We start from the raw sequence: 26,496 nt of genomic DNA on the forward strand, positions 1-26,496 counted from the left end.
TGGCAGTGTGGGCTTGTCCACGTGCGAGGCCAGAGCCGCTCAGTATCATAAGAGAAGTCTTGCGTAAGGCTGTGCTCACAGGATGACCCTATGAGAGCATGAGTGGCAGTGTGGGCTTGTCCACGTGCGAGGCCAGAGCCGCTCAGTATCATAAGAGAAGTCTTGTGTAATGCTGTGCTCACAGGCTGACCCTATGGGAGCATGAGTGGCAGTGTGGGCTTGTCCATGTGCGAGGCCAGAGCTGCTCAGTATCATAAGAGAAGTCTTGCGTAATGCTGTGCTCACAGGCTGACCCTATGGGAGCATGAGTGGCAGTGTGGGCTTGTCCACGTGCGAGGCCAGAGTCGCTCAGTATCATAAGAGAAGTCTTGCGTAAGGCTGTGCTCACAGGCTGACCCTATGGGAGCATGAGTGGCAGTGTGGGCTTGTCCACGTGCGAGGCCAGAGCCGCTCAGTATCATAAGAGAAGTCTTGCGTAATGCTGTGCTCACAGGCTGACCTTATGGGAGCATGAGTGGCAGTGTGGGCTTGTCCACGTGCGAGGCCAGAGCCGCTCAGTATCATAAGAGAAGTCTTGCGTAAGGCTGTGCTCACAGGCTGACCCTATGGGAGCATGAGTGGCAGTGTGGGCTTGTCCACGTGCGAGGCCAGAGCCGCTCAGTATCATAAGAGAAGTCTTGCGTAATGCTGTGCTCACAGGCTGACCTTATGGGAGCATGAGTGGCAGTGTGGGCTTGTCCACGTGCGAGGCCAGAGCCGCTCAGTATCATAAGAGAAGTCTTGCGTAAGGCTGTGCTTACAGGCTGACCCTATGGGAGCATGAGTGGCAGTGTGGGCTTGTCCACATGCGAGGCCAGAGCCGCTCAGTATCATAAGAGAAGTCTTGCGTAATGCTGTGCTCACAGGCTGACCCTATGGGAGCATGAGCGGCAGTGTGGGCTTGTCCACGTGCGAGGCCAGAGCCGCTCAGTATCATAAGAGAAGACTTGCGTAATGTGACCCTATGGGAGCATGAGTGGCAGTGTGGGCTTGTCCACGTGCGAGGCCAGAGCCGCTCAGTATCATAAGAGAAGTCTTGCGTAAGGCTGTGCTCACAGGATGACCCTATGAGAGCATGAGTGGCAGTGTGGGCTTGTCCACGTGCGAGGCCAGAGCCGCTCAGTATCATAAGAGAAGTCTTGTGTAATGCTGTGCTCACAGGCTGACCCTATGGGAGCATGAGTGGCAGTGTGGGCTTGTCCATGTGCGAGGCCAGAGCTGCTCAGTATCATAAGAGAAGTCTTGCGTAATGCTGTGCTCACAGGCTGACCCTATGGGAGCATGAGTGGCAGTGTGGGCTTGTCCACGTGCGAGGCCAGAGCCGCTCAGTATCATAAGAGAAGTCTTGCGTAAGGCTGTGCTCACAGGCTGGCCCTATGGGAGCATGAGTGGCAGTGTGGGCTTGTCCACGTGCGAGGCCAGAGCCGCTCAGTATCATAAGAGAAGTCTTGCGTAATGCTGTGCTCACAGGCTGACCTTATGGGAGCATGAGTGGCAGTGTGGGCTTGTCCACGTGCGAGGCCAGAGCCGCTCAGTATCATAAGAGAAGTCTTGCGTAAGGCTGTGCTCACAGGCTGACCCTATGGGAGCATGAGTGGCAGTGTGGGCTTGTCCACGTGCGAGGCCAGAGCCGCTCAGTATCATAAGAGAAGTCTTGCGTAATGCTGTGCTCACAGGCTGACCTTATGGGAGCATGAGTGGCAGTGTGGGCTTGTCCACGTGCGAGGCCAGAGCCGCTCAGTATCATAAGAGAAGTCTTGCGTAAGGCTGTGCTTACAGGCTGACCCTATGGGAGCATGAGTGGCAGTGTGGGCTTGTCCACGTGCGAGGCCAGAGCCGCTCAGTATCATAAGAGAAGTCTTGCGTAATGCTGTGCTCACAGGCTGACCCTATGGGAGCATGAGTGGCAGTGTGGGCTTGTCCACATGCGAGGCCAGAGCCGCTCAGTATCATAAGAGAAGTCTTGCGTAATGCTGTGCTCACAGGCTGACCCTATGGGAGCATGAGTGGCAGTGTGGGCTTGTCCAAGTGCGAGGCCAGAGCCGCTCAGTATTATAAGAGAAGTCTTGCGTAATGCTGTGCTCACAGGCTGACCCTATGGGAGCATGAGTGGCAGTGTGGGCTTGTCCACGTGCGAGGCCAGAGCCGCTCAGTATCATAAGAGAAGTCTTGTGTAAGGCTGTGCTCACAGGCTGACCCTATGGGAGCATGAGTGGCAGTGTGGGCTTGTCCACGTGCGAGGCCAGAGCCGCTCAGTATCATAAGAGAAGTCTTGCGTAAGGCTGTGCTCACAGGCTGACCCTATGGGAGCATGAGTGGCAGTGTGGGCTTTTTCACGTGCGCGGCCAGAGCCACTCAGTATCATAAGAGATGTCTTGCGTAATGCTGTGCTCACAGGCTGACCCTATGGGAGCATGAGTGGCAGTGTGGGCTTGTCCACATGCGAGGCCAGAGCCGCTCAGTATCATAAGAGAAGTCTTGCGTAATGCTGTGCTCACAGGCTGACCCTATGGGAGCATGAGTGGCAGTGTGGGCTTGTCCAAGTGCGAGGCCAGAGCCGCTCAGTATTATAAGAGAAGTCTTGCGTAATGCTGTGCTCACAGGCTGACCCTATGGGAGCATGAGTGGCAGTGTTGGCTTGTCCACGTGCGAGGCCAGAGCCACTCAGTATCATAAGAGAAGTCTTGCGTAATGCTGTGCTCACAGGCCGACCCTAAAGGGAGCATGAGTGGCAGTGTGGGCTTGTCCACGTGCGAGGCCAGAGCCGCTCAGTATCATAAGAGAAGTCTTGCGTAATGCTGTGCTCACAGGCTGACCCTATGGGAGCATGAGTGGCAGTGTGGGCTTGTCCACCTGCGAGGCCAGAGTCGCCCAGTATCATAAGAGAAGTCTTTTGTAATGCTGTGCTCACAGGCTGACCCTATGGGAGCATGAGTGGAAGTGTGGGCTTGTCCACGTGCGAGGCCAGAGCCGCTCAGTATCATAAGAGAAGTCTTGCATAATGCTGTGCTCACAGGCTGACCCTATGGGAGCATGAGTGGCAGTGTGGGCTTGTCCACGTGCGAGGCCAGAGCCGCTCAGTATCATAAGAGAAGTCTTGCGTAATGCTGTGCTCACAGGCTGACCCTATGGGAGCATGAGTGGCAGTGTGGGCTTGTCCACGTGCGAGGCCAGAGCCGCTCAGTATCATAAGAGAAGTCTTGCGTAATGCTGTGCTCACAGGCTGACCCTATGGGAGCATGAGTGGCAGTGTGGGCTTGTCCATGTGCGAGGCCAGAGCCACTCAGTATCATAAGAGAAGTCTTGCGTAATGCTGTGCTCACAGGCTGACCCTATGGGAGCATGAGTGGCAGTGTTGGCTTGTCCACGTGCGAGGCCAGAGCCGCCCAGTATCATAAGAGAAGTCTTTGGTAATTCTGTGCTCACAGGCTGACCCTATGGGAGCATGAGTGGCAGTGTGGGCTTGTCCACGTGCGAGGCCAGAGCCGCTCAGTATCATAAGAGAAGTCTTGCGTAATGCTGTGCTCACAGGCTGACCCTATGGGAGCATGAGTGGCAGTGTGGGCTTGTCCACGTGCGAGGCCAGAGCCGCTCAGTATCATAAGAGAAGTCTTGCGTAATGCTGTGCTCACAGGCTGACGCTATGGGAGCATGAGTGGCAGTGTGGGCTTGTCCACGTGCGAGGCCAGAGCCGCTCAGTATCATAAGAGAAGTCTTGCGTAATGCTGTGCTCACAGGCTGACCCTATGGGAGCATGAGTGGCAGTGTGGGCTTGTCCGCGTGCAAGGCCAGAGCCGCTCAGTATCATAAGAGAAGTCTTGCGTAATGCTGTGCTCGAGGGAAGGTGGGGTCAGGTGGGCTGTAGACCTTCAGAACTAACATGATCGTCCAGTGAGACCATTTTCTCATTGGTCCTCAGTGGTAACAGTCCGCATTGGCCTCAAAAAATGATGTAGGTGCAATGCAAGGAAGAGAGCCCGCAGCCAACACCTACACCCGTGATGGAGATCAGAACAAGGCACCACCACTACATAAAGCCAAAAGTCGTATGAGTCATCTCCACCAGAGCAGTTTCAAAAACACTTTTTGATGGCCTATTGGGACCAATTCCCTGAGGACAACTCCATAGCATTAGGGGTACACTACGAGGTTGAATTGAACCACACAATTAAGATCTAAGGAGGCCTCCAATTGTACAAAAGCTCGTAGAAAAGATGGGCACATGTTTTGAATAAGTACATAAAGGACGCATTTTTTCTGAATAATGCTTCTTAGAGGACACAAAAAACATTATAGTTCAAGCTGACAATAGAGTTCCCCCTGTCTGCTCTGTGCCAGAGGTAACCAGGGGTTGAGCTTGGGTTACTTTAGTAACCTGGAGGGTTCACCCTGACAGAGGTTGTGATTACTCCTTGTGGTGGGTAGTCACCCACCCCAAATAATAATACAAATCCTTGCAATGTGGATCAGCATCTCCCTCAAGATCAGATCTGCCACAACTCATAAAGCACTGCCGGTCGCTCCGTGGCTGCTTCAGCGCGCTTTTCATTTGGAGTACAGTCCATGTGCGTGGTGCAGGGGGAGTCCAACCTACGGTGTGGTGTGGGCCTTGTCCAAGGTCCCTCACGCACTGCCACCAGATCTGAGGTTGTTGCAAATGCTCTTCCTGATATTTTCATTTTGGGGGTTTCTGGAGCACAGATACTTGGGTTCTTCACTAAGGTTAGATTTGGTGGGCTCCAGAGTTTTGACCTTGCACTCCCAATAATCTTCCTACATGTTTCGGTCTCTTGAAAGTGGTGTGGGTGATCTGAGGTGGTACGGTAGACCAGAGGTTTCTAGTTGGCACGTACTGGGAGACGCCAGCTTCGCATGTACTTCAGGCTTTTTTCCAGTAATCTTTGTGTACTGTCCAAAGAACTTTGGACCTCAAGGAAGGTGGTCAACCATTCAGAAAAGGGGAGGACAACTCAAGGGGCCCGTTCTCTTTTGTAAATGTTGGAAAGGAATATTTTTACGAGTACATAGTGCTCAACTCGACCACTGACTACTCTTAAAATATATTTTCACCTTTTTTTTTATTAAATGCATCCTGTTTTCCTTGAAAGACAGTTCGCTAAATAAAACATTGGACACAAAAATACTGGTTGCAAATTGTGACCAGTATTTTGTGAGCACTTCTACGTACATCAGGCCTTGTGAACTTCATTCTCTTTCACCAGTAACCAGAGAAGAGATGGTTTTACATGTTCTCTCTTTCCAAGGTTTAGGCCCAGTTTGGCAGTGGAATTCTGCAGCAGCCGCATGATTCAGTCTGTGTTTTGGAGCCCTGTGTACACTACCTTACAGCAGTCCCACTCTGCCATTACCATATAGCTTGTAAACTCCACCTCAACCCAGCAAGGGAGTGAGGGAAATCTTTTTTTCAAACAGGGATAGTGTGAAATGTATGCCTTTGGCCACCGCTTTGATTCGGACTGTGAAGGCCATGCTAACGCTGAATACATCACTCTGGGTTTTTGCCTCTTGGGGAGGGATTTCCATGCTCTGAGGCAATTCAAAGGGGACACAATTCTGATCATGTCTGCCAAACACAAGGATTTCACTTTTTTTCTCCATTCAAACAAAACAAACTTTTGGCATCCAGAGATATACATGATTGAGACCGTTTACGACTTAATACAGCCTGTATCACCCAATCGCATATGCATTTATGCATCTAAACTTTGTGTAGTTGTATTCAGGAAATAAACTCGCCCTCTCATCACAAGGTGCACTCACCGTTCCATAGACCTGGTACTATCGTTAAGTGCTTCCTACAGGGAGCTTCCTGTTGTATGTGATGTATCTGGGTGTCATCAGCGTAGATTTGAAAGCGAGTCCCTGTTGTCCAGGCACCTGTTCTGAGATCTCATATACAACCTGGAGGGTGACGGGGACAGGGCTGAACCTGTGGCCCTCAGAAGGACAATTTCTTAACAGATTATGCAAAAGTTGGTCGCACACTGCTCGTCACACCAGCAAGTTGCCCCAAAGGACTGTGGTAAATGTAGTGGCGACGGCGGGTACGCCTATGCCACGATGTGTAAAAAGAACAGTATGTGTTGCGTTAGCCATCCCTGGACACGTGTTTCGAGGTAGTTGCCTCTCGTCAGCAGGGAGCAGGTCAGTGTGAAGGGGTGCCGTGTGGACTGCCAAAATGTAATTAAAACAGGTCAAGTACCTCTCATGGCGCGCAGGTGCAGATCCAAGGCTCGTCAGCCCGTTGGCTCAAGGGAGCCGTAATAAATTATGCAAAAGTTGGTCGCACACTGCTCGTCACACCAGCAAGTTGCCCCAAAGGACTGTGGTAAATGTAGTGGCGACGGCGGGTACGCCTATGCCACGATGTGTAAAAAGAACAGTATGTGTTGCGTTAGCCATCCCTGGACACGTGTTTCGAGGTAGTTGCCTCTCGTCAGCAGGGAGCAGGTCAGTGTGAAGGGGTGCCGTGTGGACTGCCAAAATGTAATTAAAACAGGTCAAGTACCTCTCATGGCGCGCAGGTGCAGATCCAAGGCTCGTCAGCCCGTTGGCTCAAGGGAGTCGTAATAAATTATGCAAAAGTTGGTCGCACACTGCTCGTCACACCAGCAAGTTGCCCCAAAGGACTGTGGTAAATGTAGTGGCGACGGCGGGTACGCCTATGCCACGATGTGTAAAAAGAACAGTATGTGTTGCGTTAGCCATCCCTGGACACGTGTTTCGAGGTAGTTGCCTCTCGTCAGCAGGGAGCAGGTCAGTGTGAAGGGGTGCCGTGTGGACTGCCAAAATGTAATTAAAACAGGTCAAGTACCTCTCATGGCGCGCAGGTGCAGATCCAAGGCTCGTCAGCCCGTTGGCTCAAGGGAGCCGTAATAAATTATGCAAAAGTTGGTCGCACACTGCTCGTCACACCAGCAAGTTGCCCCAAAGGACTGTGGTAAATGTAGTGGCGACGGCGGGTACGCCTATGCCACGATGTGTAAAAAGAACAGTATGTGTTGCGTTAGCCATCCCTGGACACGTGTTTCGAGGTAGTTGCCTCTCGTCAGCAGGGAGCAGGTCAGTGTGAAGGGGTGCCGTGTGGACTGCCAAAATGTCATTAAAACAGGTCAAGTACCTCTCATGGCGCGCAGGTGCAGATCCAAGGCTCGTCAGCCCGTTGGCTCAAGGGAGCCGTAATAAATTATGCAAAAGTTGGTCGCACACTGCTCGTCACACCAGCAAGTTGCCCCAAAGGACTGTGGTAAATGTAGTGGCGACGGCGGGTACGCCTATGCCACGATGTGTAAAAAGAACAGTATGTGTTGCGTTAGCCATCCCTGGACACGTGTTTCGAGGTAGTTGCCTCTCGTCAGCAGGGAGCAGGTCAGTGTGAAGGGGTGCCGTGTGGACTGCCAAAATGTAATTAAAACAGGTCAAGTACCTCTCATGGCGCGCAGGTGCAGATCCAAGGCTCGTTAGCCCGTTGGCTCAAGGGAGCCGTAATAAATTATGCAAAAGTTGGTCGCACACTGCTCGTCACACCAGCAAGTTGCCCCAAAGGACTGTGGTAAATGTAGTGGCGACGGCGGGTACGCCTATGCCACGATGTGTAAAAAGAACAGTATGTGTTGCGTTAGCCATCCCTGGACACGTGTTTCGAGGTAGTTGCCTCTCGTCAGCAGGGAGCAGGTCAGTGTGAAGGGGTGCTGTGTGGACTGCCAAAATGTCATTAAAACAGGTCAAGTACCTCTCATGGCGCGCAGGTGCAGATCCAAGGCTCGTCAGCCCGTTGGCTCAAGGGAGCCGTAATAAAATTATGCAAAAGTTGGTCGCACACTGCTCGTCACACCAGCAAGTTGCCCCAAAGGACTGTGGTAAATGTAGTGGCGACGGCGGGTACGCCTATGCCACGATGTGTAAAAAGAACAGTATGTGTTGCGTTAGCCATCCCTGGACACGTGTTTCGAGGTAGTTGCCTCTCGTCAGCAGGGAGCAGGTCAGTGTGAAGGGGTGCCGTGTGGACTGCCAAAATGTAATTAAAACAGGTCAAGTACCTCTCATGGCGCGCAGGTGCAGATCCAAGGCTCGTCAGCCCGTTGGCTCAAGGGAGCCGTAATAAATTATGCAAAAGTTGGTCGCACACTGCTCGTCACACCAGCAAGTTGCCCCAAAGGACTGTGGTAAATGTAGTGGCGACGGCGGGTACGCCTATGCCACGATGTGTAAAAAGAACAGTATGTGTTGCGTTAGCCATCCCTGGACACGTGTTTCGAGGTAGTTGCCTCTCGTCAGCAGGGAGCAGGTCAGTGTGAAGGGGTGCCGTGTGGACTGCCAAAATGTAATTAAAACAGGTCAAGTACCTCTAATGGCGCGCAGGTGCAGATCCAAGGCTCGTCAGCCCGTTGGCTCAAGGGAGTCGTAATAAATTATGCAAAAGTTGGTCGCACACTGCTCGTCACACCAGCAAGTTGCCCCAAAGGACTGTGGTAAATGTAGTGGCGACGGCGGGTACGCCTATGCCACGATGTGTAAAAAGAACAGTATATGTTGCGTTAGCCATCCCTGGACACGTGTTTCGAGGTAGTTGCCTCTCGTCAGCAGGGAGCAGGTCAGTGTGAAGGAGTGCCGTGTGGACTGCCAAAATGTAATTAAAACAGGTCAAGTACCTCTCATGGCGCGCAGGTGCAGATCCAAGGCTCGTCAGCCCGTTGGCTCAAGGGAGCCGTAATAAATTATGCAAAAGTTGGTCGCACACTGCTCTTCACACCAGCAAGTTGCCCGAAAGGACTGTGGTAAATGTAGTGGCGACGGCGGGTACGCCTATGCCACGATGTGTAAAAAGAACAGTATGTGTTGCGTTAGCCATCCCTGGACACGTGTTTCGAGGTAGTTGCCTCTCGTCAGCAGGGAGCAGGTCAGTGTGAAGGGGTGCCGTGTGGACTGCCAAAATGTAATTAAAACAGGTCAAGTACCTCTCATGGCGCGCAGGTGCAGATCCAAGGCTCGTCAGCCCGTTGGCTCAAGGGAGCCGTAATAAATTATGCAAAAGTTGGTCGCACACTGCTCGTCACACCAGCAAGTTGCCCCAAAGGACTGTGGTAAATGTAGTGGCGACGGCGGGTACGCCTATGCCACGATGTGTAAAAAGAACAGTATGTGTTGCGTTAGCCATCCCTGGACACGTGTTTCGAGGTAGTTGCCTCTCGTCAGCAGGGAGCAGGTCAGTGTGAAGGGGTGCCGTGTGGACTGCCAAAATGTAATTAAAACAGGTCAAGTACCTCTAATGGCGCGCAGGTGCAGATCCAAGGCTCGTCAGCCCGTTGGCTCAAGGGAGTCGTAATAAATTATGCAAAAGTTGGTCGCACACTGCTCGTCACACCAGCAAGTTGCCCCAAAGGACTGTGGTAAATGTAGTGGCGACGGCGGGTACGCCTATGCCACGATGTGTAAAAAGAACAGTATGTGTTGCGTTAGCCATCCCTGGACACGTGTTTCGAGGTAGTTGCCTCTCGTCAGCAGGGAGCAGGTCAGTGTGAAGGAGTGCCGTGTGGACTGCCAAAATGTAATTAAAACAGGTCAAGTACCTCTCATGGCGCGCAGGTGCAGATCCAAGGCTCGTCAGCCCGTTGGCTCAAGGGAGCCGTAATAAATTATGCAAAAGTTGGTCGCACACTGCTCGTCACACCAGCAAGTTGCCCCAAAGGACTGTGGTAAATGTAGTGACGACGGCGGGTACGCCTATGCCACGATGTGTAAAAAGAACAGTATGTGTTGCGTTAGCCATCCCTGGACACGTGTTTCGAGGTAGTTGCCTCTCGTCAGCAGGCACCCCTTTACACTGTCCTACTCCCTGCTGACGAGAGGCAACTACCTCGAAACACGTGTCCAGGGATGGCTAAATGCAACACATACTGTTCTCTTTACACATCGTGGCATAGGCGTACCCGCAGTCGCCACTTCATTTACCACAGTCCTTTGGGGCAACTTGCTGGTGTGACGAGCAGTGTGCGACCAATTTGTGTACAAATTATTACGGCTCCCTTGAGCTAACGGGCTGACGAGCCTTGGATCTGCACCTGCACGCCATGAGAGGTACTTGACCTGTTTTTAATTACATTTTGGCAGTCCACACGGCACCCCTTTACACTGTCCTACTCCCTGCTGACGAGAGGCAACTACCTCGAAACACGTGTCCAGGGATGGCTAAATGCAACACATACTGTTCTCTTTACACATCGTGGCATAGGCGTACCCGCCGTCGCCACTTCATTTACCACAGTCCTTTGGGGCAACTTGCTGGTGTGACGAGCAGTGTGCGACCAATTTGTGTACAAATTTCTTAACAGATGATGACGCTGACTCAGACTCTATTCTTATTTGTTCTCTATAAGTTAAGGAAATCTCCTGATGGATGGAGAAACCAAGGTCTCGCTGGAGAATACCCAACTATTTCGCTATAATTGTATTTTTCTTTATCTGTGTTAGTCCAGAATTGACATAACTATAAATGTCAGCCCCATGCATTACAGTGGGCGTGGTCTTGGCTTTCTATGCCTTCACATTACCTCTCAATGATGTCCAACATGATGTTTTGCAAAGCTGAAACTGTCCCCATTCGTCTCCGCTACACAATACTACCTGTCGGGCACCAATGCAGACCAAGGACAATTCGGTTCAAATTCCACCCCAAATGCAAAAATGATTTGCCGCTCATCAGACTGAGTTTTGGAGATCATCAATCGCTTGTTTTTCTAGCGTTAATAGTAATTTTGCACAATTATTCTTTATGCGCAGGCGCTCCACGTGTTTTACATAATGGACTATAAAGTGCTGGATGGCCCTGTCCATGTGTGATAGTAAAACAAAATTGTCCACGAGCAATTACCGAGGTAGACGTCTTTTGTCACTGAGCACTGCTCTCACTTCTGCCTCTACATGATTTATAGGAAGGGTGAAAAAAAGACGTCAGTATGCAACCTTGGCACACAATTTTGTCAGCCTTAAAAGAATACTGGGCATTTACTTTAAAAGCCATAGGGAACAGTAGCCCTCAAATGACCTGCATGCCTTGGCCTAGTGCAATCAGGTGATCTTTCACTCCAATGTCCCTCCCAGGTCATAGGCCTGTTAACAAGTTCAAAGGCTAGAGCAAGTTTAATAAAAACTAAGCGGACTGCCCCTTCCTTGAAAAAATGCAAATTCAAGTATTTTTCACTTGTGCCCATACCTGTATTGGACATCTTACAATAAATCTCTCTCCGTAACACAGGTCTGCAAGCACCCTAGCAAACTCTTCCCTACCAATAGCATTGGTGAATGAGTCGGGAAATGGATCTATAACAAGGATCGACTAATTGCCTTTCTGGAAAAGAGTAAAACACAGAACCCCTAAGTGAGTGGTAAGGAATTAAAAAGTGGTAGCTGGCATCTGATCACCTGGTCATAAATAATTGGGAACCAAAGTTTAGGACTATCGGCCTTATTTAGAGTTTGCAGATGAGAACCTCCATCAAAAGGTGAGCGATATCTCACCCTATAGGCCAGTGATTCCCAAACTTTTTCGACCCACGGCTCCCTTGACCCATTGGCCATTGCCGGTGGCTCCCCACTTTTACTTTTTTTGGGGGTGGATGTAAGCCCAGCCTCGGGAGTACTTACATTTTTCTCCCTGAAAATAATTGGGATGAAGCTGATGAAGGTATTATAATCCTATACGCAGGATGTTTTGTATTAATAAGGCAGCGCCTCTCATAAAATATTCCTAGTTAAACTTTTTTATAGTACCCTCTCAAACTTTTTTATCCAATGTACAGTGCTAGAGAGCACCCCTATGCATGTAGGCCCCATTGCCAAAGTGTTTCTGTGCTTGAAGAATTTTTGCATGCATTTCCCTTTCTACCCATGTCATACGTGCCAACACACCTGTCTCAGCAGGGTGACTTACGATTTTGTAAACCACATACAGCTTTATTTTTGCTGTCTCCTCCCTAAAATTGCCTCCAAATCAATGCAAGGAAAACAAATTCCTCTGACTGTTTTTTAAACATCCCTCCTTGCTAGGTTCTAAATGTTGGCATTATGCCGTATATCGTGTTTTACTTCCCTGTGCTCAAGGAGAGAGCAAGCCTGTCTGGAAATGTATGTATTCTGAAATAAATGTGTACTGGTAGTAGCTATGAATCAAGTACAAATGTCAATATTTAATAATACTTAGTGTGTTTAATAGACAGGACAACTGTACTTTTCTGATAACTTGCATTGGTGTAAAATGCATTTGGAAAAAAATGCAACTATTAACGAATAACAAAATAAATCAGGCATCTTCCTCTTACTTTGGGAGTGTTGGAATGTGGTGATCCAGTGAAATATGGAGGTCATCTCCCTCGACATGTAATCAATTAAGCACTACGTTTACAACTTTAGGCATGTCACTTACAAATCATCGACATCAAGAGTTTAAGTCTAATTAGTTTAACTGAAGCCAACAACCCCATCAACATTAAATGCATTAAAGTGCTTGGTGCACGGCTCCCCTGGCTAGGTTTGACGGCTCCCCAGGGAGCCACAGTGCACTGTTTGGGAACCACTGCTATAGGCTATAAAGCATTTGAAATATAGTGCACTGGATATCTGCGACATTTGTGGTGGAGAATCACGTGACCCGTCCTCCAATCTCTAAATAAGGCCCTACATTTGTAGATTTCTATATAAACCCCATCCAGACTTAGGCTTGGACTATCCTGGTCTTTCCTTAAAAGCTCAGGCTATTCATTATAATGTACAATGATTACTCACACAATCAGTGCTTGAATCAGATACACTTTTCGCTACCAAATGACTCTAACCAGTGATCTACCCACCTCTCTGCTGCGATGAGAGTAGTGAGGGCTTGCTAGGAGCTATGTTAATGACCGCTACCAGATACCAACATCCAACAAGCTATGGAAGAGGAAGCATTATGTTCACCTGTATACTCTTCTTCAGGTTGATTACTAACTTCTACCACCAGTAAATATTTTAGGATCCAGAGGAAAGAGAGCCACGTTCCAGCAAAAAAGAAGAACTGGATGAAAATGTGGAAGGGTACATCCAAGATGTAGAAGACATTAACATATCTTTCACTCCAGCCATTCATCACAAGCGTGGTTATCAATTTGTCTGACAAATGGCTTGCAATTGTCAAACTTAAAATAAGTAAAAGAGAGATATTAACAAGTTGAACACCTTCAATTGTAAACTTTAAATGTTTGAATTTCCAAATGTTTTGGGGCTAAAGAAATGTTCTACCAGCAGAAACATTCGAACACTCAAATATTAAATTAACCCCAGGAAAGATGTGTGGCTTTGAGCTCTTTAAAATGTAACACTAAGTTTATTACTAAACCTGTCAGCGAGGATGAAGTGCCGGTCATACACAGAGTGATTATCCGAGGCATGCATTTGCACAGCTTACTCATTCTCACAGGTACATTGTCAAGAAGCATGGCTGGAGACATGGCTTACTACTTAAAACTTGGTGACTGCAGGGGAAGCAATACTCTAAACAAAGATATGTGAAGGAAAGATCTTGCCAGGCGTCAGCACTGTCTTGAGACAGGCTTGTCATGCATGTAGAATGAGCTACGGGACAGCCCCCGTCGATGAACTATTTCCCAGAAGATCATGAACTGCCTCAGAATTTGGAGATGCCATGACCTCTTAGATTACCAAATCTAACTTCCTGTGTAGCCCACTGTATCTTTGATAGAAAATGGTGGTGCTATGTTACTGAAGCCTGGACTTTATAATGCAGATTTAAGACTTCCTTGGAAGGAACTGCTGCTTTTCTTTGGAGTCGTTTGAAGGACATTTGAAATATAGAGAACTATTTTCAAAGCTGATTCTTGTAAGAAAAACAAATTTGAACTAATCATGAAAGTTTAACTTGAATTTTTCTAAAGACTGTAAAATTCTTATTTGTACCTGAGGTCATCCTGTGATGGAACAGGAATGATTCTTAAGCCAGAACTATGATGCACAAGCCGTGTGTTACAATTACGAGTAAGGTATTCAGAGTTATTATACTGAGAGTTGCCAAGTAATGAATTAGAGAATATTTTTGTTTACTAATTACTTTACATTGGGACATGAGTCAAGTAGAAATTATAACTCTTCTTCCATAAAGGGCCTAGTGACAAACTTTGAGGTAATTAGCAATCTCATAGAGAGAAGTTGTGATGAACATAAATATATTTAAGATACTCATCTCTTGTATGGTTAGTGTCAGAAATTACAAGGACCTCATCAAAGTACAGAGAGTTGGTTACGCTGAGATATCCTTGAAGTATATCCATTAACTGTCACATTTAGATGCAAGACTCTTATGGCATATTTTACTACGATATATTTTTGTCTTTAACACCCACTGCATGGGGCGTGGCTTACGCGCCAAGACAAGATGGCGGCAGACCATTAAGCTCGATTTCCTCATGGAGCTTCTGAATCAATTTCCGGCCGTTTCGAGACCATGCCCAGCGCTCTTTTTTGCTGGTCTCCTGTTATTTAACGGTGCGGCGCTCGTGTGGGCTCCCAGGAAACCTTATTGTCTCATCCTTCTAGCGTTACAGCCGCGATGAAGATTTCGCTTTACATCCGAGCGGTCGCCATTTTGTCAGTGCGCCACTTGTATCGATCTTTTGAGATCCAGTGATGTTCATGATGCCTGGGTGAGCATGCATTCGCTTTTCTTCTCCAATATTCTCCACTTGTGCCCCAGTGCTGGTCACTCTGAACTACTGCTGCCTCTGCTGGCTTTACGGCTCGTCCTTTTTTACCTGAGTACTTCTCAACATGGGACTTTATCTCAAGCCTGCTTTGAGCCTAATGCCCCTAGCTCATATATTTGGTGCACTATTGTTGAGCTTAATGACATTATGGCATTGGTGCTCGCGCTCATCTATGTGACTAAACCTGAAAGGATGTGGATATATTTTACAAAACATGTGGGACGTTCTCTAAGGAGGTCCGCTGCTCCCTGTTTCTTTGCATGATTGCAAGCCAGTGGGAACTATTATAACCTCTCTGCTCCACATCCTGCTAAGTAGACGTGTGCCTGTCACATATAATTCATTGCCTTTTCTGCACCATAGAGTATAAACTCCTTCGTAATTCTGATCTATTACCTCTCACCAGTCATTCATTATATGGGCAGACTATCTACTAATAAAAAGCTCTTTCATCGATCAACGCACATCATTAAGATGGCCAGCGACCCTCTCAATCTCGCTAAAGCATCTTTCCCAGGTAATAAACCAAAAAGAGCCAAAAATGATCCTCCATCTCCGATCCAGAAGAAATGCGTGCCCTTAAACCGTTCACAAGCTCCACCAATGAAAAACTACATCAAATTGAAGACTGCTGGATCACTATCGAAGGTAAAATGCTTGAATTGGAACAACGCGTGGGCCACCTACAGGAGATTACTACTAACATGCCCATGCTGGAACAAAGAATTCACAAGCTCAAGCTCCACACTGAGGACCTTGAAAATTGCAATAGAAGGAAAATCTTCACCTATATGGTTTACCAGAGAATGTTTAAGGCCCTGACCTTCTTTCCTTCTTGAAAAAATTCTTACTTGATCTTCTCCACCTACAGTCTTCTGCTCCTCTTAATATTCAGCGGGCACCTCGTTTAGGTTATCCCCAACCTCAATCTTCCAGTGATATTATAATGCTTTTCTTGGAATTCACCGATCTTATGCGTGTCTTAAAATATGCCAGAGAGAAGCGTCGCCTTGTATGGTCTGGTCAAGACATTTACATTTTTCAGGCTATTTCAAATGCAACCCATGCTAGATGTAAAGAATTCCTAGCTCTTCGTCCTCAACTGAGATCACTGAACATACGCTTTGGCATAATACATCCCTAGCTCTGCAAAATTACCTACGAAGGTGTCTCTCGCTTGTTTGAAGATCCAACTAAACTAAAACTGTTTCTGCAAACCCTCACCAAGATTCCTATGGACACAAATGTGCAATATCCTTAAATTACTATATTGATGAAATTGCATGGCTTCTCGTTTACTGCTGTACTCTTCAATTTTGTTCCTTAATATGCTTTATATGGCCTGATGTTCCCCATTCTATTTCTATTCTTTTCCTCTGTAGTTGTTCTTGCTTCTGGGTGCTGACATGCCTGGTTCTTATTTCTTTTTCTCTTCACTTCAGATCTGGCTTCATGTCCTTGATCTGTCCCTTTGATTTTTTAAATTTTTTCTCTTCCTTACTCTTCTCTTATTCACTATTTCTCTCTTTTCTCCTTTCCTTTCTCTTTTCCCTTTTGTATCTTCCTCTTCATACTTATATAATTACATGAGTTTCTATCTGTTTTTCTTATTTATTCATCTGGTAGTACCTTCATGTTATTCATTTTTTGACAAACTGTGGGTTTTTGCTTCCATTGTTGTTTTTGCAGTTCATCATCATCGTTCCGTATCCTTGTCTATTTTCATCAACATGTTTAATGTTGTCTCGTGGAACGTTCACGGTTTGGGTCATGCTGTTAAACCTCAAAAGGTACTTTCACATTTATCGAAACTTTATTGTCAGATCACTTTTTTACAGGAAACTCATTGTAACAATGCTGACTCACTTAAACTTAAACGTCAGTGGGTGGGTGGGGTGTTCTTTTCCCCTGCTGTTAACCCAAAGGGTGGTGTTGCCATTTTATGTCACAAATCTTTAAAAATGTAAATTCTATCAACTGAATGTGATACGTGTGGACGATGAGTATTACTTAACGCCATTGTCTATAATAAACAGGTCACTTTTTTCAACACTTACGGGCCGGTTAAGTCTGATCAGGACTTTTGGCATAGTATTAAACTAAAGCTATCCTCCATTACCAATCCTAATATTATTGTTGATGGTGATTTTAATGATTGGCTAGACCCATTTTCCTACAGGACTATTCAGCTTCATAAAGGCACGAGACAGGGGTGCCCGCTCTCGCCCATGTTTATTCGCTCTGGCGTTGGAACCCCTGGCGGCATGGGTTAGGATAGACCCTATAATCCAGGGAATTGGTGGGGAGGGGAAAGGAGTGGAAAAAATATTATTATATGCAGATGCTATACTGCTGTATGTCTCCATCCCCAGGTCGTCCATAAATCGGACCATTCACATATCCCAAATGTTTGGAAGGTACTCTGGATATAGAATAAACTGGAATAAGTCTCTACTGTTTGTTCTGGCTGGCACAACCCTGTGCCTGCCGACGTGCGCACATTCCTTGGTGATTAAGGATACCTTCAAGTACTTAGGCATAACTATTACCAATGGGACAACCAGATTCCTGGAAGACAATCTGCTCCCCCAGCTAGATAGGTTACGCAGGGATGTTCAACATTGGCGAAAGCTTCCACTGACACTGATGGGGCGAGCGCCCTTATTTAAGATGATGACATCCCGAGGCTACTCTATGTGCTGCAAAATACCCCGTGCAAAGTGCTGCCTAGGTTTTTCAGGCAAATTGACTTGGAACTACGGCTTCTGCTGTGGAACAGAGGGCAGGCCAGAATTGCACTGCGTAAACTACATCGAAGCGTATATGAGGGGGGACTGGCGGTTCCAGATATCAAGAAATATTATTGGGCTGCGCAGCTTATAACTATTAATGGGTGGGAATATGCAGAAAGAGAAGAGCCTGCTTTTAGAGCTGATCAATACCACATGGGAAGAGGAGGCAATGTGGCGGCAATGTACTGTAGGCGTGCAACACGAACACTACCCATGCACACAGAGGTGCCACTGCTAATATGGAGGGAAGCCAGTCAATTTCTTGGGGGGGAGGACAAGCTGACCGAATGAACCCTGCTTTGGGACACAGACCTTCTGCGTGAGGTGGGTTTACTGAAGGGATTCTGCAAATGGTGGCCCATAGGGATTGAATATCTGGGGGATGTGTGGAGGAGAGCCAACGTGATCAGCATTGAAGATTTAAAAGCAGAATTCAAAATGTCCGATAAGGAATTCTTTACATACTTACAACACATGCCCTAAAGAAGCATGTCCCGAAGGGGGAACAGCTGTTGGAGTATTTCCCGCTGGAAGACAGATTGTTATGGACCCCATGCCAGATAAAGCAGTCTCGCTGATTTATAGGAAAATAATGAACAACTCACCTGACCACTTGGGGGCACTTAGGGACAATGATTTAGGGACACTGGAGGAGGACGACTGGGCTGAAGCGACACAGAGCCCAAGGGAGGTAGTGATTAGGGCTCGATTCAGACTGATAAAATTGTGTGTCCTACAAACGTACTACACGTCTAGAGTGCTCTTAAACTGGATTGAGTGCAGTGATTCGGAACAGTGTGTAATGGGATGGGGGACAGTTGGTACCTTCTTTCATATACTATGGTCATGCCCATTGATTCAGCACTTCTGGGTAAGAGAGACGAGGGTCATGTCAGAACTCCTGCAACCTGAGGTCCCATGTGAGGCGAAATGGCACATCTTGTGCATTAAGGGGGAGGAAAAATGGCCCAAATACGCCAGTATTTGGCTTATGACAGCGGGCATTGTTACCAAACGGGATATAGCAAGAGAATGGGGGCACAGTTGGTGCTGAGAGTGGGGAAGTGGAAAGAAGATATGGATTGGTGTTGCAGTGCTGAAAAGGTGGTGCTTCAGGGTAGGGGCTGCCCTAAGAAATGGGAAGAAATTTGGGGAAAATGGATGCAATATAGAGGATTGTGAACTATGGGTTGGGATCAAGGGCGGGGGGGTACTCGCATCAGTGTGGGTATTATTGCCCTTGAATCAGCAACCAATGATGTCTATCTATAAGGTGTGTAATTCTGCTACTTGAGGATAACTGTAATGTCAATATAAACATGATGTAAATGTTGCCTAATCACTGTACCACCAGACCCTGTTGGAATATTTAATAAAAAGATTTCCACAAAAAAAACAATTCAGTAATTTTAAGGACATGGAGGTGACGACAATCCCACCCAGGAGATGTTTTTGATAAAATTATTACTACTGGTATCGTTGTTGAAAAAATTTGCACTTATGAGTGCAATCTGTAATTGCCGGTATATGAATGTAATAATTCTGTTACCTGCCCTTGGTGTTGTTTAAATTTGATATTTGGAGTCAAAAGGTACTTCTCACTTTTTTTTTACAGGGACAGAACAGAAGCAAGAATAAAAATGGAGACTAAGGCCCAGGTTTAGATCTTGGCGGAACTCCCGTTGTCCTTCCGCGGCGGAGGTGACAAGAACTCCATTGAGTTGACGGAATCTTGCCCCATATCTAGATGTGGGCTGGATGAACCACTGCCCCCATCTACAAGCATTTTACCATCGAGTAAGCGGCACACCTCCATCGATACGGCAGACTCCATTGCTGGCTAAGAGTACTCCGCCACCGTCAAGCCAGCGGGTTTGCATCGATTTATATTTCCTGGCTGTGCTGTCCTTGTCCTAGCGGCGGTTTCCTAATGAAATGAGCCTCTGGTGGATGGGAGACTGATAAGTACCACTTTTATAATGTGTCACTGTACATATATGCAGTTTGTTGTTAAAATATATGCAGATAATGTCATGCCCCTTTTTGTACATATAGCATAGCACACATACAACATACACACACTATTGAATGTACACCTCCATGTACCACAAATAAAAAAAAATGTGTCAATACTGGTTTGTTCATTTTACAATTAGTTGTAAAATGAACACTGATCCATTACACAAAAGAGCAAAATTGCATGTAAGGGCAGTGTACAAATACACCAGGTTAAAGGGAATGTTAACACACAATTCATAGTAAGACGTGTAAAACACTTACCTTTGATCCAGGCGATAACAGAGTTGATTAGCGTCGTGGTCAGGTTGTGGCAGCAGAGGACGGACCTGGACAATGGGGTTCATGGTTGAAACGGAAGTGGAAAAAAGAAAAAAAGGTAAGTTTATACCTCATTTCCTTGGATTCTGCCAAGTCATGTATGGAGGTGTCCCCTCCAAAGATGTCCATCCAGAAAGGCTCATCGTGATTTAGCCTGCGGTAATCCCGGCTGGACTCCCTAAAACATCTCCTTTAGCCTATGGCACCATTGATGCTGGAGGGAATTCCTGGTGGAGTCGACAGCACTCGAACAGTCTTTTCTTCATGGACCCGCCAACATCGAAATCGAGCGGGCGGACCGCCAAGTAGGCGCGCGGTAAAACCGTTGAAAAAGCGAGGGCGGAACCATTATCGCCAAAATCTAAATCAGACCCTAGGTCTTAACAGCATGAAGCAAAGCTGAAAAAAGAAGGTCTCCTGAAGTTCAGTTAAGGATTGCACACAACAAGAAGAAAGCGGAACAAAGTTAAACTAGAGAGTCTGTTCATAAAAGTTACAGTTTAGTTGATGGACCGATAATTTCAGATTTTGCAAAGAAAGAGGCAGGTGGAATGGAAAGGGGGGGCTTTTGGCCCCCCCGCCTGCATGGCTGTGCGGCGACCTCCCCCCGGACTACTCGGTGGTGGGGCGCGTCACTAGGGGGCGCGCCCTACCGCCGATTGGCTGCCTGGATGACCCGGATGTCGTTAATCGACATCCGGGTCGGAAGGGAGGGGGGCGGGTCACTGGGGGGGGATAAAGCGGTGGGGAGCGCCCAGGTGACCCCCTTGTTCCCTGGACGCTCCCCCACATAGGACGTGCCCCGGCGCTCGGGGCAGATAACTTTTCGCTTGTTTTGTTTTAATCTGCAGGTTCGCTTCGTAGTGAAGGATTCGCGCTCGCGTCGGACGGCAGGCAGCGGCTTCGGGAGCAAGAAGAACCGCCGGACGGCCTCGTGGGGTCTGCTAGGAGGCATCGTGTGATCCTGGGACACGATTTCGCGATCCGGAAGCGACGGAGGCATTCTGTGGTCCGCGTCCCACGAGAGGGGAACCGAGCGTCTGATCCGGCGTCGGCAGCGTGCAAGGAAGGTAGCAGGTACTGGGAGGCGGTGGTACGCCCCTCCTGCGATCGTGCGCTGAGTGTGTTACGTTTCTATTTTGAATTTGCGTTTCGGATTTATGCATAGATTGATGCCGCCGGTCAGTACAAGGGTGAGTGTTAGATTACACACCCTCGTTTAAACGTGCATGCGCTTAGCCAACAGGCCTGATTCTGGTGTTCACATGCTGTATTTAATGCCGGAAATAGAAAAAAAGAGAAACTGAAAGAGAGCAACAATATATTGGTGTCGTGTTTGATGGGGGAGGTTTAACACGCATTACTTGACAAGGACCCCGTTCAGCCATATATTGAAGTGGTTTTACCTAGCCTCGACTTGAAGACAGGACCTCTGGAGATTCTGAGCAACTCACTTAATCTCCCCGTGCCTAACAAACGCAAGGATTGGTCGATTATCGGTGCAAATAAGTGTGTTACTGAGCACAGTTTTAAGTACTCGTTGTAAACATTAATATTGAAAGAGTAAGGGGCTGAAACACGCGCAAGGGGCAACAGCCAAGGCCAGTGGACTGGGCAGTGGAGAAAGGTGGAGCTCGTACATACGTGTGTAACTTTTCATAACTACCGGGATTTAATACATTTTCTATTTCAGGTGCTATTACTACGTCCCTGTAATTTCTTGTGGTAAGCCCCGAGTGGTGGCCAGCGGTGGTGGTCGCAGGTACCTTCAATTCCGGCTGGGAGTACGCAGGATTCGATCGGTAAGAGGAGAGCGGGGGGCTCGCATTACATTGCTTCTGGTAGCCGCCGGGTGGGTCTACGTTAGAGTTTACTCACCCCTGACAAACCGGATAAGCCGGGGCGTTGCGGTTACGGTTGCATGGTGCTTACAGCCCCCTGTAGATCCTCCATCTAGTGAAGGTAATAAGCGTACTGACACCTGTATTAGGATATTAGTGTAGGGCGGTGCACCCAAGTCATGGCGGGGCCAGTGGGTAGTGAAGGTGGGTCCAGGATGGAGGCCATGTTGCAGGCCATGATGCAGGAGATGAATAGCATCAATAAGAGATTGAGTAAAGTGGATGAATTGGAAGCGCGCTTGAACGAAAGGTTTACTGACCCCCCAGCGTCTGCAGGCAGGCCCGCGCGGCAGCGGAAGGCACCCTTGTCCAGGGGGGATTTTGTTAGCCCGCCCAAGTCATCCAAGGCTAAGAAGCGAAGGCGCAGTGCCCCAGCCCCAGTGGTACCGGTTTCAATCACACCCGTGGTTTCTGATTCAGTACCCTTGGTACCTGTCCCGACACCCGTTACATTGGCTCCTGCCATGCCGCCGCCGCCACCTCCTGGGGGGCTTACCCCCCCGCCCATACTACCGATCCCAGTGCCGGGTCTGCCGGTACCAGTCTCTCCATCGCCTATCAGGCCAGCCCCACCGGCTATGCCTCCCGGGGGGCCCGTAGTCCCACCAGATAGCCCAGACTCGGTCCCGCCTGAATTGGCATCTCAGATAGCGGCTTTATTACCTTGGCTAAAAAAGGGGGGGGTTTTACCAGCGTCGTCAGATCATGCAGCTGAAGCAGCACAGTTGGTTGAAAAGATTAAAGCAGCAGCGGCAGCGGATAGAGCTGCGGTTCCCCCTTCTTCTTCACTTACAGGTTCCAGCCCCGCCCAACCAACGGCAGATGGTGGTCAACCGGTCGCGGCGCAGGAAAAGGGTAAGGAGGTGGCACTGCCCCTCTTGGGCGATGGGTCATTGCCCTCTAGGTCTGAGAATTTGGCACAACATGTGTCCCAGGCAACGAAGGAATGCATTTGGGCGGGGAAATATGTTTACATTTTTTCATTACTACTGGATCACAGGGAGATGGACCAGGCAAAGACACTAAAGGAGTGGATGCTTCCAAGTGAGTGGAGGGCACAGTGTGCTAGGTTTAGGGTTGAAGAATCTTTGCTCAACTGGGTTAGGGCTTTTGCAGTGTTCACGACCATCATGGCCGAGCGGCCTCCTAATGTGCAGGCGGCATTGGCTTGCTACCAGAGTAGAATCGTGGGGTGGAGCGAGCAGTACCCGGGGGATGCCTGGAAGGAGTATGACGTCAATTTCAGGAAAGCTAGGGAATTTGACGCGTCATTGGCATGGGATAAGGTGGACTCTGTGTCATGGCATAGGCAGTTCTCTGGGAGCTCTGCCCCACTACAGTCTGCCACTGCGGGCAGGGGGTACTTCCCCAGACCTCAGCACCCCTTTCGGGCGGCTCAGGGGAGTGAGGTCCCGGGTAGGGGTAGGGGGGGGGGGGGGTTTGAGAGAAAAGGGGTGTGTTGGGACTTTAATAAGCGTACCTGCACGAGGGCCCCGGGCACCTGTAAATTCAGACATGCATGTTCGATCTGCGGTCATCCCTCCCACCCCGAGTCATCTTGCAGGTCCAAGCAGGGCAACCACAGCCAGAGGGGGAGGGGGAAGCCAGTGTAGGGCCGATATTCGGGATATCGTAACCCCTATAGATGTTTTGGCAATGATTCCTTGGTTGAATAGGTACCCGAATCACACAGCGGCCACTCTACTGCAAGAAGGTTTTTCTCACGGTTTTAGGATCCCGGCAGGGGGCTACACAGGTAGCACGCATTGCAGGAACCAACTGTCGGTGCAACATAACCCCGCAGTGGTGGCTGCTAAGATTAGCAAGGAACTGGCCCTGGGTAGAATAGCTGGCCCTTTCCAGGAGGTGCCTGTCCCCGATTTTGTGTGTTCTCCACTAGGGGTGGTACCCAAAAAAGAGAAGGGTGAGTTCAGATTGATCCACAACCTGTCGGCTCCGAGAGGTGCGTCACTGAATGATGCGATTGATGAGGGAATTTGTAGCGTTAAGTACGCATCATTCGACCAGGCAGTGGATTTATTGCGGGCACTGGGGCCAGGGGCATTGATGGCAAAATCAGACATAGAATCTGCCTTTCGCCTCCTCCCTGTTCATCCTCTGGACCATCATCTTTTAGGTTTCACTTTCGATGGCAAGTTTTATATGGACAAATGTATGCCCATGGGCTGTTCTATCTCATGTGCGTACTTTGAGGCGTTTAGCTCATTTTTGGAATGGGTCATGAGGGAGGTGACGGGGCATCGGCAGGTGATGCATTATCTGGACGATTTCCTTTTCTTGGGTGCGGCGGGATCTCAGGAGTGTGCTTGGGCGTTGCAGGAATTTTGCGCGCTCATGCGGGCTTTTGGTGTCCCGCTAGCCCCGGGGAAGACGGTGGGCCCGTCCACCTGTTTGGAATTCCTCGGTATCGAAATTGATTCCGTGGAGGGATGCTTCAGGTTACCCAGGGCTAAGGTAGGTAGCTTCAGAGCAGCCCTACGGCAATGCCTACGCAAAGACAAGGTTACACTGCAACAGCTACAGGAGGTGGTGGGGCAATTGAATTTTGCGCTTCGGGTTATCCCAATGGCACGCCCTTTTTCACGCTCTATTGCCCAAGCAATGAGAGGACTACGGGAGAAACACCACCACACGAGGTTGTCATCTGAGGTTCGCCAGGATATGCTCATTTGGATGGCATTTCTGGAGGATTTTAATGGCAGAGTAGTGTGGCCGGGTCCTCCCTCCACATCGGCGGAATTGGGCCTATGGACGGACGCTGCTGGGAGTACCGGCTTCGGCGCCATTTTGGGTACCAGGTGGGTCGCCCAGCGGTGGCCAGCGGAATGGAGGACACAGGGTCTGACTACCAATATTGGCTTTCTCGAGCTTTTTCCGATATGGGTAGCGTTGATGGTCTGGCCGGAACACTTGCGCAACCAATCCGTGGTGTTCTGGTCGGATAACATGACGGTGGTGGAATGCATAAATCAGCAGGGGGCACGCTGTCCATTCATACTCCGCTTACTGAAGGAGATTGTGTTGCAATGCTTAAAATGGAATGTAATTTTCAGAGCCAAGCATGTCCCTGGCGTCCTCAATAATGCAGCTGACTCCCTTTCTCGCTTTAAAATGCAGGTTTTCAGGGAACACCTTCCGGCGGCAGATCCCCAGCCGGCGCAATTCCCGGCAGTACTCTGGCAGATTGGTGCCCCAGATTACAGGACCTCGTGGTCGCTAGCTTAGCCCCCAGGACCAAGACAGCTTACGAAGGGGCGTTTTTGTCTTATCGGGCTTTCTTGGGGCGGGAATGGGAGGCTAGGTGGGCGCAGGAGGACAGCTTCGCAGCTTACCTAGAATCAATGCACAAGGAAGGGCGCTCAGTTGCGACTGCGAACAGACATAGGGCGGCAATCTCCTTCTTTGCGCAGAGTAGGGGTATGCGGGATCCCACTAACACATTTCTGGTGCGCAAGGCATTGAGGGGTTGGCGCCGTGTACAGGGTTACCGGGGCGATAGGAGAAGGCCCATTGGATTGGCACGGCTGACGGCTTTATTGGGGGCACTGCAAACGGTTTGTAGCTCCCAGTGGGAGGTTATCTTGTTCAAGGCGGCATTTTCCCTGGCCTTTTATGGGGCTTTGAGGGTGGGGGAGTTAGTTGCTGGGTCAAAAACTGATAAAGTGGGGGGACTACAGTGGGCCGGGGTTGAGATCAAGGAAGACGTTATGCGAATAACAATTCAGAAATCAAAAACCGATCAGGACTCTCGGGGTCACACCATAGTGCTCCATCGGGCGCGGGCCAACCCCTGCTGCCCGGTTTCCCACGTGGAGGCTTTCTGTAGGCAGCGGGAGTGCACGGCGGGGGACACACTGCTGTGTCACGCCGATGGTACACCATTGACTAGGTACCAGTTTAAGCGAGTTTTGGAGCTAACGGTCAGTCTGGCAGGGTTCGATCCAAAGGAATTTGGCACCCATTCGTTTAGGATTGGGGCAGCAACCGAGGCAGTGGCGAGGGGTCTCTCAGTGGAGAGTGTGAAGACACTGGGAAGATGGTCGTCTGAACGTTACAAGAGTTATGTACGAATTGACATGTTGTGACATGATGGTGCTCACGCCCTGTATGTTTCTTTTGTTTACAGTTTCTCAAACCTGTCACGCAGGGGAGGAACTCGTCACCGGGCGACAACGGTCGACATCGGCACAGCACGGAGGACACAAGAAGCTGGTGACTTGGATTGTGGGCCATTCTTATGTTAGGCGCGCGGAACATGTTTTTCTTTCAGGCGACCGTAGGATGAGCGCAGCGCAAAAGGGGTTGGATATCTCATTCTTCGGGAGGGGGGGTTTATGCCTTAGCCAGTTTCGGAGTTTCTTCCAGGGAATCTTAGCTCAGCAGCGGCCCCCCCCGTCAGTGGTGATACTTCACCTGGGGGAGAATGATTTGGCAAAATTGGGGAGGCGCGTGCTCATTGAGGAGATCATTTCCACTGCGGGGTGGGTGGCCAGGGCTTGCCCGGGTTCCACAGTAGTTTGGTCGCAACTTATTCCTCGGTGGCAGTGGCGAGGGGGGGTCTCGGTCAGGGCATTGAATCACTCGGTACGGAGGGTCAACACACAGTTGGACAAATTATTTCGGACCCCCCAGTTG

This window comes from Triturus cristatus, chromosome 8 (assembly GCF_964204655.1).
Source record: "Triturus cristatus chromosome 8, aTriCri1.1, whole genome shotgun sequence".
In the NCBI taxonomy this organism is placed as follows: domain Eukaryota; kingdom Metazoa; phylum Chordata; class Amphibia; order Caudata; family Salamandridae; genus Triturus; species Triturus cristatus.